Source organism: Phoca vitulina, unplaced genomic scaffold (genome assembly GCF_004348235.1).
Source record: "Phoca vitulina isolate PV1807 unplaced genomic scaffold, GSC_HSeal_1.0 scaffold79, whole genome shotgun sequence".
Taxonomy (NCBI): domain Eukaryota; kingdom Metazoa; phylum Chordata; class Mammalia; order Carnivora; family Phocidae; genus Phoca; species Phoca vitulina.
In genome coordinates, this window is record NW_022589782.1 from 64,133 (window position 1) to 82,853 (window position 18,721).

Sequence of the window (18,721 nt, forward strand, 5' to 3'; positions counted from 1 at the left end):
CCAGGCCCGGCCCCCATCCTACCTCATCCATCAGGACTATCTCAGTGTTCCTTCCCCCAAGAAGCCTGCCCTGACCCCCCAGTTTGAGTTAGGGGCCCTCTGCTCTCCTTATACTGCTGTTGTCTTCGTCAACTCTGGAAATCTCAGACCAAGGTGGCTGCTAGTGAGGCAGGCTTCCCGGTTCCAGCCAGCACCTTCACAGGTGGGGACCACAGAGAGGCTCCACAGCTCTGCAGTGGTCAGTGAGAATGAGAGGGGTCCCCTGGCTCTGCTCTCCCCACACGGCCCTCGATTTGGCCTAGCCTGGCCTGGGGCAACCCGGGCTCTGCCCATGTGGCCAGGCACAAGTGCGGATTGGGGTTAATGGGCTAGAGGCTCATGGTCCCCCCGGGCCTCACAGCCTTGCAGAGGTGAAAGCAGGTGTGGACCCCCCCCCCCCTTGGAGACTTTCTCAGCCTTCCCTTGAGGAGGGCCCAGCCCCTGGGGCAGGAAAACTCTGGGGGGAAGGATGGCCTGAGCTCCTGGTGCTCCTGGCCATCAGGGTCCACCCTGAAATGAACAGAGTAGGGCCCACGGGAGGCCTGGGTGCAGAGTCTGGGCTGGTCATCCCTGACCTCGGAGGTCAGCAGCTTCCCTGTTTCTAGCAGAGGCTTGACAGTACTGGGCCCCACAGACCACATGGGGTTGCCCAATGGTCTCCCTGAGCTGCCTGGGTGACACAGTGGGAGGGGGAGCCTGGGCTGAGAGCCAAGTGCCTCAGGCTCTGCTGGCCCTGCCACAGCCCCGGACGTCAGGGCCTCAGGACACGAGCTTAGTGGGAGTGCTTGCCATCCCACTACAGATGGGACACTCTGGCAGAGGCCGCTCAACAGCTTGGCCAGCTGGCTGCACGGCTCCTGAGTGAGGGGCAGCCAGACGCTCCTGGAATGCTGTAAGCCGGGCCTTGGCTCCCACCTCTATACCCCTGTCCTCTCAGGAGCAGCCATGGGGCCCAAGAACTCTCTTCCATTCCTAACACTTGACTTTGCTCTTGTTCAAAGCTGAGGGATCACAGCTCAATGCCATGGGAAACGCGGGGCTTTGTGAGGGTGAGTGGGTCCACCCACCCTCCAGAATGAATGCGGCATGTAAGTGTTCACGGGATATCTTTGTTTTACCCTGCCCACACCTGCTGGCTGGAGTCTCAGGGAAGGAGCAGCACCTGGGCATCCCTGACATCCTCCAGATAGACACAGCCCCCTGTCCCCACCCTACTCCCCACCTCCCCATCCCCTTCCCTCCTTCCCCCTGACCTCTTCCTCCTCCCCCTCCCCACCTTGCCCTCTGTCCCCACCCCCCTCCTCCCTCCTCCCGCCCCCCCCAGCCCCGCAGCCTCCCAGGCCCCCTACCCCCTGTTCCTCTAAGGACAGGGTCACCTGGGTCACCAGAACAGCCAATGTCTCACCGCAATTTCTGGGCTGTGGTCTTGACTCATCCTATCTCTGCTTCTTGACTCACTGCCCTGTGACCTGTTGGAAAAACAACAGTCTCAGCCCTGGATTAGCCCCTGGTCCCTGGGCTTCTTCCTGATGCTCTCCCCAGTCATCTAAACGGCCCAGACTATGTGCATCCATCATTTCTTTAAATAGTTTTTGAGAAGAGTTGATTTTAAAAACATAAGTCATGCCTGTTTTGGCCAAATGCAATGATTTCTCCCAGATTGAGAAATAAAAATAATTCTGTTGCAGGACACCTGGGTGGCTCAGTCAGTTAAGCGTCTACCTTTGGCTCAGGTCATGATCCCAGAGTCCTGGGATTGAGCCCTGCATCAGGCTCCCTGCTCAGCGGGCAGTCTGCTTCTCCCTCTCATCTGCCTGCCGCTCATCCTGCTTGTGCTCTCTCTCTAACAAATAAATAAATAAAATAATAATAATTTTGTTGCAATGAAAGCAGGGCTGAGGCAGATCTGAGCCATAGTTAGTGTGAGCCCCCCCCCCCCCACTGGGCAATAGAGAGCAGTGCACACAGATGCTGCCCCTATATGCCAGGCCTGGATTGTGGGAAGAGAAAAAAAAAAGACAGACAAGAACTGACAAGGAGAAAGGATTGGCCAGGGAGGTCCACGCAGGTGGCCATGGGGCAGAGGATGGAGGAGAAAGGACAAAGGCTTCGGTGCGGGGCCCTCAGGGTGGGGGGCAACCAATCCCTGTGGAGACTGGCCTGAGCCAGGGCTGTGCCCAGATACAGGGGCACCAACAGTTGCTTTTGCTGCAGTGACGTGACGGGCAGGAAAACAGAGTGGGAAATGAACCTCAGTCAGTGTGGTCCAGGGACCCCTACTCAAGGCCAGACCTGCAGGCTGTGCCCGCGGCACCCGCTCGGGTGCCCACGGCCACAGGGCCTCGCCACGGCCCTATCACCATAAGCGACAATGCAGAGGTGTGATAAAAGCCATCTGTCATTCATAAACTGCGACGTCGCCTTTTTGCAAAGCCATAAGCCATGCTGGGGCTCAGCCAAGAAATGGCCTATAAAATCCTGAGTAATGACCTCAAAGCATACTTTCCAATATAAACAATATTCTAGGCAGCTGTTTCTAGGATTTATCTGTGTGCAGTAATTTTATACCCAAAACGATTACCGGGCTCAGTGTCTGATGCCCCTCTTCAGCAGCACCCCTCCCCCCCATTAATAGCAGTAAAGCATCTAGAACGTGTTCCACAGTCCTGGGAGCACAGGATCCTGTCCCCTGGGTGACAAGTGGCAGCGTGTGCTCATGTGCCGTGCCCTTTGCCATCGGATGCATCGGCACGCAGGGGCCTGGGGGGAATGCTGGCTGTCTTTGGGATCTCCAAGTTACCAGGGAGGAGGAGCTCAGCCTTGTCCTGAAACTGTTTCTATGGTAACGCAAGAACAGCAGGTTTCGTCTGGCTTGGACAAGGGCAGGCATCCTCCCTGGCAAGGGCTGTAGGGGACCCTTCTGACCACATGCCCCGGGGCAGAGCCTGAAGTGTGCAGAGGACAGGGAGCCTCAGGGGGAGGGGCCTGCCGGAACCTGCTCGGGGCCCCACCTGGAGCTTGCCTCTGAAGGTCAAGGGACGCTGAAGGCCACAAAGCTGGTGAGTGACAGAGCTTGAATTCCACCCCGGATGGACTCCTTCCCAGAGCAGCTGTCTTCCCAGAGAAGCCAAGGCTTGCCTGAGTACACTGGGGGATCAGGGAGGGTGGGGCCGTGCCTGCCTTGGACACCACTCTGTAGCCAGAGGGTGCCTCAGAGTGCCCCAGGAAGTGCTTTCTCTGCCCACCTTACCCGAGGGTGCCTTGTGTTTGAGGGTGAGGGGCTGCCGCCAGGCCAGCAGAGATCTCTGCATGCTTCACTCTCTTGAGCCACGGCGAGCTCCTAGTTGAAGGAGCAGGGACGGCTCTGAGGCTCCTGCAAGCCCAGACCCCACCGTCTGTTCAGGCCCTGTCTCTGGAGACACGGAGACAAGGAGAGAGCAGTGCTGTGCTCGGGCTCTGCAGCCTGGGCTACCAGGGACAGAGGAGCACCCGGCGGTGAGGAGAGGCCGAGATACCTGCCAGGGTGAAGACAAACACACTGTGGCTGAAATGGGCACTGCACAGAACCAATCAGCCAAATCTGTAACAGCAAAATCCGTATCGGCTCCTGTCAGACGGAGTCACTGATTTTAAGAATACTGGGTGTGAAGCTTTATTGTGGGCCCGCAGCACTGAGGTTATAGCGAGCCACCACCGGGCGCCGACACTCACCCGGTGGATGGACGGGCCACAACGGCTATTGAGTGGAACAATTGTGCCTTCACTTGCCTGAAGTCTCGGTCCTTGAGGGCCTGTTGTGATTCACACTGGGCCACATTAACTATTTTAACTGGCGGTCAGGTCCCTGGGGTCCCAAGCTAGGTCAAGCATCTGTACCCACCACGGGAGGTTTTAAGGCAAAGTGCGCTATGACCTTGGAGACCTTAGGGCAGGCAACACTCCAGTGGTTAGGATGAGGCCTGATTTGTAGTTTACACTCACGTGGCCCCAGTCCCACACTCCTGCCCCTAAGCAGCCATTCTGTATCAGGAGCTGGACAGGGCTGGACAGCACAGCAGAGCTGCCGCTGAGCTGGGGTTCCAGCAAGGGTGGGTGGGTGCCTGCAGCACCAGGAGCCAAGCCAGAGGTGGCTCCCACTAGACCAGGCCAACTGCGCCATTATAGTCATTATGGGGAACTAAAGCATAGGTCTCTCTGGGGTGAAAATGTTCCAGAACCAACCATGGTGATGGTTGCATGCATCTATGAACACACTAAAACCACGGAACCGGTGACTTCTGTGCTATGTTAATTACAACTCAAGAAAGCTGTTTGAGTGAAGGCGTGAACTGGGAAAGGGAATGAATCAGTGATCACTGCCAGGTGTCGGATTCTGGGGACTGTGGCCGGCACCAGGGCCACCTCTGGGAGGCTGAGCAGCTTACCTCACCCGGCGAGCCCCATTTGCTCTCCTGCGAAGGGGTGCTATTACCACCTGCAGGCCCTGGGCTGCCCCAGCATGGGATGTCTGGAAGGTAAGCGAGATGACAGAGCTTGAGTCTGTAGCACAGCCCAATACACGTTGTCTGAATGCTTCTCTATTACTGAGAGATTTCCTGAACGAATGGGGGTTTCAGCAAAGCTCAGAGGCTCCTTCTCAGCTACAGGGAGGGGTCTGACTGGAAATGGGAACCATAGGCACAGATGTCCCTGGTGCTCCTGGGTGAGAGTTATGCCTCACCCCAGGCTGGCCTTCCCACCACCCTCCCGGCAGTGGAGGGCTCCCTTGGAGGCCCCTCTCCCCTGCTGCTCCCTCCAAGTGGAAAATGATATCAGCCTGACAGATGGGCTGACGCTAGACAAGCCAAAGGAAGTGGGAATCTGTGGGCTCCATGAATCATGGGCGACTGAGCCAGGCAGCTGAGGGCCATGGGGCCCTGAGGTCAAGGTCATCGTGAAGATGCCTGTGGACAGGGACTCAGGCCTTGATGCTGCTTGGTGGCCAGATGCAAATGGACACAGGGTGGAAATGCTGCTCCGTCCATGCACGTGAGCCTGATATGGGCCAGGCCCTCTGAGGGAGCCCTGGCAAGAGCTCTGGTTCTCAGAGGCACCCTCCTGTCCTGCACGAAATGAGGAAAACAAGAGAGTAGATAATACTGAGCAGAAGAGACTTCTACAGGGCCAGTGGTGAAGGGAACATCCCTGTGTAACCACAGTGCAGGGGGAAACCAGTAATCTCTGTATTCCAGGCCTGATGCTTGGCATTTGTGCAGAACTGGCTTTTGTATTAACACCTGCAGGCCAGAGCCTACAGGCTCCTTGACACCTGCCACCCCACCTCTCCACCACGTGGGGCATCCCTCTACCTAGGTGGGGTGTTGTCCGGGGTGGCCCTGCTCCCCCCAGGTTCCTGGGATGGTGTGCACCAGTAGGTCCCACTTCAGAGGGACTGTGGTTAAATGGGGTATCCTCACTGTGTCAGAATCTAACAGCAGGACCTACATGACCTTCTACACTTTGCAGCTGTGAAAACAGAACCCCAGAGCAAGAAAGGGGCTGTCCAAGGTCACACAGGGGCCTCACACAGGCAGGGACTTAAGCTCCCACTGTCAGTGTGTTTTCATTTTTTTCTTCTCTAAATACACATTTTTATCAAAGTGTAGCTTACATTGATAAAAGCTTCATAATCTAAATACAATTGTATACTTCACACTCAGATCAAGAAATAAAAAGATCCCACAAACTTACAAATACCCACTCTCACTGACAGGACTGAAGGATCCCAATCTCTTAATTTTAGGCATTTGATTCATTGTGTGTCGGTATTACATTATACAGTTGACCTTGAATGACACAGGGGTTGGGGCACAACCCCCCCTCGCAATCGGAAATCCATGTGTAACTTCTGACTCCCCTAAAACTTAACCACTAATAGCTTACAACTGACCAGAAGCCTTCCTGATAACAGTTGACTAACATATATTCTGTATATTATATATTGTATTCCTACAATAAAGCTAGAGGAAAAAAATGTTACTAAGAAATCATAAGGAAGAGGAAATACATTTAAAGTATTGTACTGTATTTCTTGGGAAAAACAAAAAAAAAACCCTCGTGTAAGTGGACCATGCAGTTTGAACCCGTGTTGTTCAAGGGTCAACTGTAGTTTTAATTTTCCTTGCTCTGATGCACAACAAATGCTGAACTTCCCAGTGATTAGGTTTTCCTACATTCTCACATATGCATTAGGCTACAATTTTCCCTCTAGTTCCAGCCTTACCTGCACCTCTGCATGCTGAGCTCTGCCTGGGAGAGCTGCAGAGGGTAGCCTGGGCCTTGGATCTGACAAGGAAGTACACATCCCTGGGCCCCCATTCCACCGCTAGAGATTTGGGTGTCCGTTCAGTGAGAATCCTGTCAGGAGGAGACTCTCCTGGCCTGGCTCTCTCCTGGGAGCCCAGAGACTCCTCAAGCTTGCCACCATCCCAACTCCACACCCCAAAATGGAGTTTGGGACACACCCCAACTCCACTGCTTGCCCCATGAGTCCAAGGAAGGGGAAACAATCTTGTTGTGAGGACTAGCGCTCCAGCCTGTCCCTGCTCCCAGATGGGTCAGAAAACACCACTGAGGGGAGCTGCCAAGGGGCTGGCCTGCTAGATGTGTCCATCAGTCCATCCTTGGCTGTGAAACTCAGGTAAGAGCCCATTGCCCTTGCCTCTCAGGGTCCAGGCTGATTAGATCCAATTCCAAGGACACCCAGTGCAGCAGAGCAGGTCATGCCAACTGGTCAGGGGGGCTGACCCTGAACCCCACTGTCTGTCCTTTAAGAAGTGACCAAAGGGTGGCCGTGTCATTCATGGGCAGTGACACACCTCCAGCCCCGAGCCCTTCACCTGCTCTGCACTGAGCAGCCTGAGGCCAACTAGGGGCCCCACACACATCTGGGGCCTGCTCTGTCTTTAGAACCAAAGGCTGGTCTTAGTCTGCTGGCACTCTGGACTGAGTTGCCTCCATGCCGGCCTCTGCCCTGGGAGTTTCTACATGTTGTAGTCACTTCTGGAAAGGTCTATGAAGTAGTAGGTACTGTTATTACACCCACTGCAAAGATGGGGAAACTGAGGCACGGAGCGAGTAAGTGACTGCTGGGCTCTGAACTCCTGCAGCCTGACCCCAGGCCCGTAGGAGCCGCCCTACTGCAGCCCTGACACTTGAGGCTGTGGAAGCCCAGATTCTTGTGGGGCTGCTTCTCTGGCACCTGAATCCTCCTTCCAGTCCCCCCGCCCACTTAACCCAGAGACCCCAAGAAGATGCAGCACAGCCGCCACAGAATGGGGTTGATTTCCTTGCAAATCAGGTTTCGATTACAATCCTTGTCAGGAGACCTGGGCATTGGAGTGTAACGGAGCCTGACAACTACCTTCCCATTAGAGAATCTCCATCTCCATTTGCGATTTCTGGTAAATGACAGGCTGGCACAGGCAGGGCCCAAGACGTGCCAGGCTGGTGACACAAACACTAATCAGGGTGGACACACCTGTCCACAGCAGGGACCTGTCTGTGGCACCTGTCAGCATGGCCCTGCGTGGGCCACTGGCTGGGCCTGAATGCTCGGCTGGCGGCTGTGCCCGGAACTCCCTCCCAGACCCTGGGCCTGCACTGAGGCTGCTCCCTTCCCCAGAGGGACGGGGTCCTCTCTGAAGACAGGAGAGCAACGGAGGGAGTCTGGGGAAGAGTGCCGTCCTTCCAGAGGGTGGCTGCACAGGGGAAGGAGCAGCATGGGGAGCCCGTGGCCCAGCCTGGGGAACACTCCGAGAGCCCCAGCTGCAGCCCAGAGGCCACAGGACTACACGGGAGCTACGCCCTTGGAAGGCTCACTTCCCTTCGTGCTCGGCCCTCAGAGTCTGCCCGGCATGGGCTGGCTTATGAGGGTCCAAAGGTCACTAGGCTCTGAGTTTTAGCTAATTCTGGGGCTGGTCTCCTAAGGGAAGGCCCAGCCATAAGGCAGTAAGGTCTGCTTCCTAAACGTGCCATAACCCCTCCTCCACCCCCTCCCTGTGCGTGCCTTATGTCATCCAAAGTCTGCCTGCTTTCCTGAACCTCCGTGACTCCCAGATTTTTCTGCACATTTGTTTCAACTGGAATATTTCTGCTATACTCGTCTACAAACTTGTCTCTGTGAGCATCACACCATGGACACATTCCACTGTCATCAAATATTCTTCACAAACATGACTCTTGTGACAAAATGATATTCACCAGGATTGTGTCAGGATCCATCTCCTTGCTGGTAGGGCACTCACCTGGTTTCCAGTGTTTCACTATAATGCATTAAACCTCTCACTGCACACAGCTTGGGCGGGGACTCCAGTTACCGCCCTAGGATAGATTCCTGAGGGAGGAATGCTAGGCCGAAGAGCATGTCTGTTTACTTCAAGGCTGCATGCACGCGTGTGTGAATGCGTGTGACAATCTCAAACTTATGCAGAAGTTGCAAGTGCAGCGCAAGTTTTTTTTCTGACTGCTCTAAAAATAAATTGCTGACTGGGAGGCTCCATCACTCCCCAATTTTCCCACAAACCTGGACACTGTGCTGCATCAGGACAGCACATCAAAATCAAACCAGGAAATGGGCACTGATGCTTCGCTAACCGTTCTACTGCATTAACCTAATCCTCCGCTCCACCCACGTTTTGCCGCTGGTCCAATGTTGCCGTTAGAGCAAAAGGGTCCAGTTTGGACCGCGTGCCAGCTTCTTCACCCTTCCTCCTTAGTCAGGAGGAGCTTAGTCTCATCTTGACTCTCATGATCTTGGTGCATTTGAAGATTACAGGTCAGCTCTTTTGGAGCATCTGTCCATCTGGGTTTATCGGATGTCTCTTCAGGATTAGATGCATCTCTGACAGGAAGGCTGCACAAGGGACTGTCCGCACCACACATCAGGTGGCAATCTGTCCTATTACCATCAAAGTTCCTTTTCATCACTTGATTACACTGGTGGGCACCAGGACTCTCCACTGATTTCCTACTGAAATGTTCCATTTCTCATGGAACTTTGAACTTGCGTATTTCTTTACATCAGCTTAACATGTGGTTTCTATTACATTCAATTTGTCCCTAATTTTACTTGTTTTGATACTGCAATTGTCCTGGAATTAGCAGATGGGACCCTTCACATGAGATTCTGTGGTATCTGACATGTTCCCATCACTCTGAGAGCAATTCCTCACTGACTTGCACAGTCTGATAGTCCCTGCTTATCTTTCTCTGATCCAGCACTGAAATGAGCTGTCGGTCCAAAAAGTCCTTGTTTCTTTCAGTGAAAATGGTATTCAGGCCAATCCCTCGGGGTGCCCCTACACTGCCTCGACCACTGCACCTGTGAGCGATGACCCACCACACTGGCCACACTCCCACTGGACGCCCCCTCGTCCTGCCCTGACCCCTGAGCTCAGCCCCCAAAGAGAGTGGCCCTGAATTCTTTAGGAAGGGACCGAACAAGAAAGGGAAGCAGAATAAGAGGGACCATCTCAATGTCTTTTGTTAAGGATGAAGAAAACTTGTATCATTCCATCACCACCAGAAGAACTTGGAAATGCCTCATTTACCAACAGTGCATATAATCCTCTTAAAATCAGTAACAATTTCTGATCTAAACCTGCTTTATTTGATCAATAATGATGCTACGCATTTTTCCATGTTTACTATTATCATTCCTGTGTTTTTCATGTCTTTTGTCCGTTTTTCATTTGATACAATCATTTCTAAGAAATTCTTACATATGAGGGGAGTATATCTATAAATTTTTATAACTACCCTCCCACTTTTTCATCTTTATTTTTGTTGTTGCCAATTCTATTTTTTGTGTGCTCTCTCACATATTTTCAAAAAAAATGTCATTTTTACCTTAGAGGTGATAAACATTCTTCTGTTTAGTCTTCTTGTTCTTCTGTGGTTTTATTTTGAAATCAAATCTGTCTAGAATTTATCATATTCTAAGGGCATATAAGAAGATCTAATCTTAATGTATGTGGTTTATTTCTTGGTCCTGTATCACTGATTGAATACTTTCTTGACTACTGATACTATTAGCATTTAGTAGATTACTACATGAATTCGGGTTCTTTTCAGAGCAATCTGTGCTTTTCCACTGATATAAATGGTAGCTCTTGCACCACATTTTGAGTGATTGTAGCTTTGTACTATGGTTTAAGATCTGATAAAGAATCTCTGTCCTAGATATTCTTCTCTTAAGATGCTTGTGGTTCTTCGTGTTCACTTATTCTTCCAGATAAGCTTTGACTCACATTAGCAGGTTTAGAAGATCTAGGTATAATTTTGTTTCAACTTATATGAAATCTTTAAAACCCAGAAGAATGAATCCACCTGCTAGTCCGTCTTTGCCTTCAGGTGATGTGTGTTTCTCCTTCACTCAGACTGTTTTAATAACCTCAGTGAGACTGTGAGCATTTTCCACATTAAGCCTCTGCCTTTCCAAATAATTCCTGAGTTGTCACTACTGAGATCGGGCCTCAGTTTGTCCCTATCACATTTTCCAAATTACTACTGACTTTCTATAAGACACGTGTTCATTTTACACATTTTGTTGCCATTGTTCTTACCACATATTTCCCCCTTACTTCCTGCCTCCTGCCCACACCTGGCTCTATGCCCCAGACACCTTTGCTCAGGTCTGCTGGTGCTAGCCACGTGGCAGGAGAGGTCCTGACAGGAAGGGCCCACCATGGTGGCCGCAGGGGAGAGTTCACCAGAAGATGTCCAGGCAGCCCTGCCCTCTGAGGTCCCCGGAATGGGCAGGGATCCTCTTCTGCCATCCCCACACCCACACCCACCCACAGTCCCTCTGCTCTTTGCTCAATGGAAATACCCCTGTGGTCTGTGACAACTCACCCACGTTCCAGCTTCCTGTACTTTGGGCAATTACTTCATTTCTTCTTTATGTATTTCTTAACCTTCCAGTGTCCCAGCGAGAAGCAAAGGCAGGGAACAGCACCGAACACCATCCTAGCCTGCCATCTCTTGGGGGAGGGTGCCCTAGAAACGTAGCAAATAAGCATAAATGAAGGCCTAGCACAAATGCTTCCCCTCCTTCCATGAAGATCATGCTCAGTGGCAGTTGGAGCGATGCTGAATGACTACCATCCCTCACTCATCCCTCAGGACCACCAAGCCTGGGCTCCCACGGTCAGCCTGTGGCCGTGGTATCATGCACCCCTCCCTGCACAGGGGCAGCCCATGCAGAGGCCTGGGCTCCAAGGTCCGAGGGCCCTTTGGGAACTGTCTTTCCTCTGATCTGCAACTGGGAGGCTTCCCAAAAATCCATCTCTTGGTCAAGTGGATCTGGTCTCCAGCAGTTGTTTCCTGAAGGTTTGGATTAGAGAATGGAGGAACCCTTGGTGAAATCTGCATTGTGTCTTTTTCTCCAAGGACACCTCCAAAGACATTTTAAAAATACATGTGGAAAAAATTCAGGTTTTCAGAAATAGTAAACATTACAAAATAAACTGCACGTTTCCTCTTTTCTGTATAAAACAGAAAACGTGGTTATTTTTAGCTCCTGGAGCTCCACTGGGAATGAATGGGGTGCCAGTGCATACACAGAGAGGTCCTTTTTTTATCAGCTGCTCCAGCCTTGCAAAGATGAGAGCCTTCGGAAAGGACGCATGTAAGCAAAGCACCGTTCTCACTGATGTCAGTGCCGGTCCAAGAGTGAATGCACCAGCAACAATGAATGGACACGTGCTCCGGCAACCCCTTTTCTTCTTAAGCTGGATGAACCCAGCTAAGGTCTTGTAGCTCCTAGACTCAGTTTCCCCATGTGTAAAATCAGGATAGTGAAACTAAGACCCTAGGTTTATAATGAGGATTTAATAAGAAAATGTGCCCAAAGTGCTTGGCACACTCAATAAATGGTAATTTTTACTGTGATTGTTACCATCAGTGTTTACCTTTAGATTTTGGTGTCTATGTGATAAATCACCTCTGCAGGAACCAGCAGTTTGGAGACTCACTCTTCCTTGGGGGAACTGACCGCACATCTCCTTCCCCTTGCCCACAGGAGGTCCAGGAAGAAGGGTGGCTTTGAGGATTTCACAAAGTAAATATCAAGGAGTTTGAAAGAGCTCCTGATGACCAAAGCTGGAATGATTTGAGGAAAAATTAATGGTTTTGAATATGTCCTGAATTAATAATGACAGTGTTAGATAATCACCCATAGGCCAAAACATCTAGGAGTCCATATTGATATAAATAAGTACCCAAATACATACATAAATGTGGAAGAAGGAACAGTGTTTTCCTCCAGAAAAGCTCTTATTAATAAACGTAGAAGGGATGAAGGAAGTAAAATGTCACCACTACGCAAACAACACCATAATAATTGTTTCCGGCCACTAGGCAAAAATCTGAGGAGAAACGGGGCATTGGCACAGCCTGGCAGCATCTCCCCCAAGATATGGACGAATGCCCTGGGTGGGTGGTGTTAAGAAGCAGTTGCTCTGCACATATTTTTAGACCGGAACTTCTCAAAAGCACTCCCCCTGCACCCCTCCCTCCACCTAGTTTTTTCTTGATAAGAGTCTGGTTTACTGTTAACTTCAGGATGATTCTGATGTACAACACACCAAATCCTTGAAACAAAGGATTTCAAGAACTGAAGCCTTGCAATGAGGCTGAACGGAAACATGTAAAGGGCAGCACCTGCAACCACACACTTCAGCATCTTACCCACCGCTGACCCCGGGTCCCCAGGAAGGGCTCAGGGCTATGGCCCCTTTCTCATGACAAGTGAAGTCATGATGGACTGGAGAACGGACAGGCTAAGGCTGCACAGTAAAGATGGAGCCCAGTGCCCATATCCACCCAGTCTCCCCAGGGAAGCTGGGAGAAGAGGGACACGAGAGACAGCCTCCACGGGATCCACACATACAGAGAGGGGGACAAGGAGAGAAGCAATTTAAGAAATTCCATGAATATAAACCCCCTTAGGTATTTTCTGGAAACACCATAACAAGGACTAGAAATGCTTTTCTCTTATTTTTAGATGAGGGTTGATGTTTCTCTGCAAGACAGGGGTCCCAGATCCACGCAGGTGAGAGCCTTTTGAGGTCTTTTGGTGCAGACACGATGCTCATTTGCATCCCTTCCAGTCTCCCCTGTCAACAGTGGATATTATAATGTTTTATCTCTACCCCTCTGGTAAGAGAAAAGGAATCTTGTTTCAATTTGCATTTATTTGATGGCTTGTGCAGGGGAACCTTCTCTCTCAGGTCAAATGGTCATTTACGTTCCCTCATGTGTGAGGCACTGTCCAAGTCTTTCTATGTCATTGTCAGAGTTTTCTCTCTCAAAGCTCTTTACTCACTAAGGATCCTAAAATTTTTTTAAAGATTTTATTTATTTGAGACAGCAAGAGAGAAAGAGCAAGCACGAGTGGGGGAGGAGCAGGCTCCCCACTGAGCAGGGAGCCCGATGCGGGGCTCCATCCCAGGACCCTGAGATCATGACCTGAGTCGAAGGCAGACACTTAACTGACTGAGCCACCCAGGTGCCCCAAGGGTCCTAAATTTTTTGTGTAAATATTGAATATATGGACCCATCATGTCATCGCTCTGTTCTTTGCCTACTGCTTGTGCAGTATTTTAACTAGATATATGAATCCTTCCTATTTTCTCCTTGGGGTCCTGTTCTGAGGTAGAAGGCCACATTCAGGAACACATGAACACAGGTGTTTTGAGAACCCAGCCTATGGACACAAATGAGCAAAAGCAGACATGGTAGAAAGGAAGACTCGCAGGCTCACCGGAGCAGGGCTGAGGCAGGAATGAGAATGCTGTGGGCATTGATCACTCACTCTTCCAGTTCCCACTTCCTGCCGAAGCTGTTCTGGGACTGAGGATTCAGCGGGAGGGAAGCAAGACAGACAGGACTTGCTCTGGCAGGATTCAGTCTGGTATAGGGAGGAAAAGCATTCAACCCTCTTGAGGTCTCCGGCTTGGCCTGAGAATTAGCGGGAGAAAAATGCAAAAGTTTATTTAATATAAGTTTTCCATAACATGGGAGCCCTCATAAGGAGAATGAGGACCCAGAGAAATGGCAAAACCGAGATGTTTCATGCTAGTGTGAACAAAGAGGAAACTGTGGGAAAGTATCCAAAATGCCTGGATGGGAGTTATTGTAACAAGGTCTCAGAACTCTCTTGGCCTGGACTCCTATTCCCTTGGCAAGGCCACTTCCTTTCTCCTGGGGCAGGGATGGGACCTTTCCCCGGGTCTGTCTCTTGCTCTCAGGAAGAAAAGGGGAGACAAGGATGTTCTTCTTGTACCTGCTGTTTTCCAAGTGTCTTTCACTCAAATAACCTTATGCCAAAGTGGGCAGATGGGGTGGGTGGGGCAGATGGAGAAGATGGGGTGGGTGGGGCAGGTGGGGAGGACGGAGAAAATGGAATGGGTGGGACAGGTGGAGGGGCATTCCTGCAGGCAGCAGTCATTTCATCTTTGTCACCATGTTCTACTTGTCTATTAACAGTACCTGGGGAAAGTCTGAGCTTGTGTGGCATCTAAAGGAGAAAGACACTCCCCCACCATCCCTGCCCAGGGTGCCGAAGGCCAACACCAAAGCAAACATGGCTCAGGGGTATAGGGGTGATGGTGGGTGGTTGTTGAGGTGCTCACCCCACTAGGACTTGAGGTCAGGGGATTCCACTAAGAGTCTCATTTACTCTAGGAGACAAGCACTTGTGGCCCTCTGAATGCCATGTTGTCTTTTGATCTAATTGCAGTAGATGCTGTCCGTGTTCTACCTGCATTTCCAGCTGACCATCTACCATTTTATGCACCTTAGCTCCAGGTCTTTCACTCCCAACATCCAGCTTCTGAATATTTGACAGAGGGTTGCCCTCTGGCCACAAGAACCCCCTTCTCCTAAGCTCCTGGAGGGATGGAATTGTCTGGGGATTACAGACAATTAAGTTAACTGCCTTAACTAGTCATTGACAGGAAGGGGTAGGAACCTGAACGCCCTTGCCGCTAGATAGGGATACCTGTGAGCTGTGACCTGCAGTCTCCAGAGTTCCTCCATGAGATGGAGCCCAAGTCACTCCCCCCACCACCCTCCCCCCGTCTGCCTCCCCCTCCCATCCCATGTCTCCCAGGGAACACACCCTTTATATCCCTTTCAAAAATTCCTCATATCAGAATCTGCTACTGAAACCCCAGACTGAGACACCCACCCACATTCAGTTGCCAGTAACCGAATTCTCTGCACCAAAAGCTACCAGAGTGAGCAGTGGTGATGGAAAATTCGAGACAGCTTAGGTGAACAAAGCTGTCACTCCATGAATCCATAAGACGATGCTCAAAAACACCCTGTGGACCAAGGAAAGGGATCCAGTTACAAAAACAGAAAAAGGAGGTTGCAAAACAAAGTGTATGGTGTGATTCCATTTTCCAGGGGGGAGAAAGCATTTGTATAAGACTGTGTGGTAAAGAACTTAACCTTGCCCAAAGAGAGGCTTGGCCTTGCCCTCAGCTCCTGAGGGGGATGGCTAAGCCCTACAATGCCTTTGTTTGCCTGGGGCCCCTGGGCCCCACGAGAAAGTCTATGACTTGGGGTGGGGGTTTCAAGGCACCCTCCAGAGGGTCTAGAGACAGATCAGGCACAAGAGCAGCAGATGATGGAGCCCCAGGAAAGACTGTGGATGCTGAGCTCCAGTGAGGACAAGGGGATGCCAGGAAGGAGAGCTGTCCGCAGACAGCTGGGAGCTCCGAGTCTGGACTCTGCCCTGTGTGCCTTCTCCTTGGGTTATTTTAACCTGTATCCCTTTGCTGTAGTAAACCAGAGCCATGAGTATGTCAGCTCTCAGTGAGCCTGAGTGGCCTACTGGGGACCCTGCACTTGCAGTTGCGCACATGGACTGTTCCCTCCAACCCTGCAATAATGTTAACTCCATGTACTTGCCTGCGTTTGTGAGACTGGACAACCATCCGGAAACATGCTGACAGTAAATACCTCTGGGGCGCAGCACCACGTCCACGTGTGCTCTCGTCTATTTGCATGTGTGTGCACGCAAGTACCTGCAACACTCCCACCTCTGCTCTAGCACTCACGTGGTTGCGGGCTCGGCGAAAAGCAGTAGACCACTTTCCACTGTGAGCTGGGCTGGGACACCTGTTTGCTCCTAAACCTGTTTATGCTGCTTGTTCACATTCTCCCTATTGCATAGCTTGTTTGAGATTATGTAAACCAACTACCTGTTAATGTAAAAGGAAAGAAAGTTATTTCTATGAAGACCAAGATAAATGATTTGGAGAATCAAGATAAAGGCAAGTTGAAGTTGCTTTAAAATCGATTTTGAATTAGGTACAGGCAAGATAACTCTTAAACAGAAAATAATTTTTGAATATTTGGAAGAATTCTGGTCTTAGATTTCTTTACAAATACACTTGATTTGTCAGTTCACTTCAGAAAAATACTGAAACTGCACATCTTAGGAGGACAAATTAAGGATATGGTTTATACTAAAAACGGAGACTAAAAACCCAGTCCTCAGACCGGTGCTTACTCGGAGTCTTCGGGCCCGTACTGAAACCACCAGAGTGGCGACTGGAGCTAGAACTGGCCATCTGGGGATGGCGGCCAGCGGTGCGGTGGCCTCTGGGCAGGGTATTGACCAGCAAGGGATGAGGGGACTTTCTGGAGCAATGAAAATGTTATGCACCCTGACCGATGTTCTACATTTGTCAAAACTTACCAACATGAGGTGTTAAAACCTGAAGGTTTCACTGTATGAAAAGTGTATCTCAATAAACTTGTTTATTGTTATTTATTGTTTATCGTTAAAAATTAATGCACAGCTACAAATTTTAAGTTAAAAATATATGTAAAGTATGTTTGCTTCCTTATTTTTTTATTACCTATTTTCACCAGCTTTTATAAATAACTGACACATCCTGCTGGCTTCAGAAAGTATTCCTTCTGTTACTTTCACAATGAAGAAATAAATGTATTTTAATGATTTATTTATTTATTTTAGAGACACATACAGAAAGAGAAAGAGTGTGCACAAGCGCAGGGGGGAGGGGCAGAGGGAGAGGGAGAGAGAAAATCTCAAGCCGACTCCGTGCTAAGCATGGAGCCCAATGAGGGGCCTGACCCCACAACTGAGTTCATGACCTGAACCGAAATCAAGAGTTGAACACTGAACCAACTGAGCCACCCAGGTGCCCCAGGAATAAATGTATTTTAAATAAAATAAAATAAAATTTAATAATTTTCATCAGTATCAGGGGTGAAGGCAGGATCCTAACCAGCCACCTTAGAGTAAGAACTTTTCCAGTTAGAAATTTGACTGAAGTTGAGGGCACATAAAGGTCCTGGAGAGCTGCCTAAGATACAGAAAATGTCCCATCTTTTAGAATTCTAACATGGTAGAGAAAACCCTCCTTTCATGACGGGTGACCGGTGCCCAGGACCCAGGAGGGGAGCCTCCCTGGCCCCAGCTCTCTAACAGGACACCCAGGGCCATGACGTAACTCCTGGAAGGCCACCCAGGTGGGCCTACTTGCTGGGCAGGGGGTCACCACTGTTAGCAGTGGTGATGATGTGAATACAAATGAGAAGATGTTATTAAACATTGTTTATCTGAAGAGACATTTTCACCCTTGCACCTGCTCCAGTCAGACGTGTGGTCTCTGACTGCAGACGGTCTGCAGTGATGTTCACAGAAGCAAATGGGTGCTGTGAGGCCCCCTCCCTCCCCTCTGCATCTGCCTCAGACTTCCCTTCTCATCCTTCCCTCAGAAATGAGCTGCAGAGACCCAATAACAGGCTGACAATGATTGCAGCTTTCTCTTAAGGAGGACCGCAGGGAAGGACCCAGGGCAGGCTTAACGCAGCCAAAGGCACTTCAGGTTCATATGCATGGTATTGACTTCTGGAGGGAGTCCTGTGCACATGAGACAGTCAGTGCTTTCTCTGAAAGCCCAGGCGTGATACAGGGGGTGAAGGCCGTTTGCAAGTGAGGCAATGAGGCCAGGGGCAGATGGCTGCAGCCCTGGAGGCTGGGGTGGCCCTCCTGGGTCTGGGATCCTAGTGCATCTGTGGCAGGGACACTGCTCTGCCCTTGGGCCCTCAGACTTACAGGGAGCAGAGGATGGAGCCCAGGCTAGTGTTCTGGGCAGCTGAAGGCAATGCTCTCCCAGGGCTCACTTCCCATCCTCCATCTCCCAGAGAGGAGGCTTCTAGCCACGGTGAGACTCTGCCCACCCTGGAGTTTAGACTCTACTGGGGGTCCTGTGAGATCTGAGGGGACTGGCTCACTCTTTTCAGGAGTGGAGACAAGAAGACCCCTCAAGTAGGCTCCCCAGGGGAGAGAGACTGAGTTCCTGACCTTGGCCTGAGAGCCCAGCCCTGCCTGCAGGGCTGATTCTGGCCTCACCCCTGGACCCAGGAGGTGCCTGAAGGGAATGCAGTGACGTTTTCACCAAATCCCAGTGAAGAAAGACACTTCACTAATTGATGGGATAAAGGAACAAATTGCTGAGAGGTGCTGGGTGCAGGCCCCTGTCCTTTGGGGTGGGGGTCACTCGTGCTGGTGTAAGACCCTCCCCACCAATGTCAGGGCTCAGCATAGACTCAGCATAGACCCAGCAAAGCTGTGCCTGCTCTTGGCCATCTGCTG

At 50.7% G+C, this 18,721-nt stretch overlaps 1 long non-coding RNA gene across 6 annotated transcripts in view; it reads right to left on the reverse strand.

The window, feature by feature from the left end:
• LOC116625505 overlaps window positions 1–18,721 on the reverse strand; it is a 35,743-nt gene that overhangs the window by 11,811 nt on the left and 5,211 nt on the right. For 3 of the 6 annotated variants that reach the window (XR_004298080.1, XR_004298082.1, XR_004298081.1), the window contains 5 exons: window positions 13,844–14,040; window positions 11,991–12,180; window positions 10,933–11,076; window positions 3,290–4,546; window positions 1,445–1,508 (listed from right to left, as the gene is read on the reverse strand). This is a non-coding gene — a long non-coding RNA (uncharacterized LOC116625505). Of the gene's footprint in view, window positions 1–1,444; window positions 1,509–3,289; window positions 4,547–10,932; window positions 11,077–11,990; window positions 12,181–13,843; window positions 14,041–15,271; window positions 17,087–18,721 lie in introns of those variants that run through there. The other 3 variants (XR_004298083.1, XR_004298084.1, XR_004298085.1) reach the window with 3 other exon arrangements.